The 1,410-nt window shown below is 53.9% G+C and overlaps 1 protein-coding gene across 1 annotated transcript in view; it reads left to right on the forward strand.

Moving 5' to 3' along the window:
* The first annotated feature begins 1,129 nt into the window (after window positions 1–1,129).
* Window positions 1,130–1,410, forward strand: part of RBBP6 (retinoblastoma binding protein 6) — a 41,154-nt gene continuing 40,873 nt past the window's right edge. The window contains exon 1 of the mRNA XM_011987943.1: window positions 1,130–1,349. The gene's annotated coding sequence lies outside the window, so the exon portion shown is untranslated. The remainder of the gene's footprint in view (window positions 1,350–1,410) is intronic.

The raw sequence follows: 1,410 nt of genomic DNA on the forward strand, positions 1-1,410 counted from the left end.
GGATCTTATTCTCAGTTGCCTAGATTCATTGAGCCTCGCCTGTAAAATTCAGACTAGATGAGGAACATGGATTGTAAACGATAGTTACTATCGTTTGTGAATGTAATTTTATTATATTATGATTTTTTCTGAATGTAATAACGTCCCCATGCCTGAAGGAAAAAAAATTCCACTCTACTGAGGTGGGTTCTTGTCACTGTTCCTGGCATTTGCGCTTAGGAATGGAATTGGGACCCTGCCACTGAGCAGGCATCCCCTTCTGCAAATTCAGAAAGTACATGATTGCTAGCTTCAGTTCCATCATCTGTAAATCGGAAATAATGGTCATGTTGACCACGTAGGGTTTTTGTTGTTAAATTGACATTTATTGAGCCACAGCTATTAATATTTCGGTGCACTGAGCCATGTCAATGCACCGGCATGGTCTTAGACTATGGATTTATTTAATCCATAACAAACAAGTAAACCAAGTACTATTTTTAATGGCATTTTACAGCCAAGGAGACCCAGGCACAGAGGGGTTAAATCTAGAGCCCCACGGTAGGGATCCAACCCAGACAACGTGGCTGCTGAGCCTGACAATGTTATTATGCGATCAGCCCGGTGCCTAGCACATAGTAAGAGCTCAATAAATCTGTATGGTGCGAGTGGCTGTTGTCAGTTCTTGGCAGCGGCTGCTCCACGATTTCCACTTGTGAAGAGTATAGGGTAGCCAGTTTATTAGGGAAGCAGCAGCTAGGGAGCGCTTGCATAGCAACCATAGTTTTCTGCTTAGCAACCATAATGCTCACTTAAATTGGGAGGCTTAGGGGAGCTGACAGGACCTGTGGGGAAAGGGGAGTTAGGTGGCCACCCCTAGGCAAGCCATTTTGCAGTGGAAACTGCACGCAGCCCCGGCAAGGCGAGCTCTCCCCACCGAGCCTCCCTGTGAGCCGCTCCTCCCGACGCGACAACCCCCCTCCCTTGTGAAGCAATTGGTTCCTCCCGTTGTCTCGGCTCGTTCAGTTTCCGCGCTCTGGAGTCACAAAGCACGGGGTCACGTGGGCGGGCCGTGCGCTTTGTGACGTCAGCATCCCCGCCCCTTGGCCCGCCTATCGGCGCACGCCAGCCCCGCCTCGCGCGCGCCGCCCGTGCAATCCCTGCTTAAGAGACCCCGGAGTGGGGCGCTCGTCCGAAGCCAGGCCGCGTCCGCCATAGTGCCTGGCTTGGAAGTGTCGCCGCCGCTCGGTGAGGGCCCCCGAGCGGCAGGGGGGCAACACAAAAAGGGAGCCGGAGAAGCCCTGGCCGCTGCCCGGCAGCTTGCGGGCGTGTTCTCCCGGTTCCGGGCCTCAAGGCGACGGAAACGAAAGGCGAGCGAAGCGCGGAGGATCCGGCGAGAGGAAGCGTCAGGGAGCCTCGGCGGTGTCCCCG

This window comes from Mandrillus leucophaeus, unplaced genomic scaffold, assembly GCF_000951045.1.
Source record: "Mandrillus leucophaeus isolate KB7577 unplaced genomic scaffold, Mleu.le_1.0 Scaffold32, whole genome shotgun sequence".
NCBI classification, from domain to species: Eukaryota; Metazoa; Chordata; class Mammalia; order Primates; family Cercopithecidae; genus Mandrillus; species Mandrillus leucophaeus.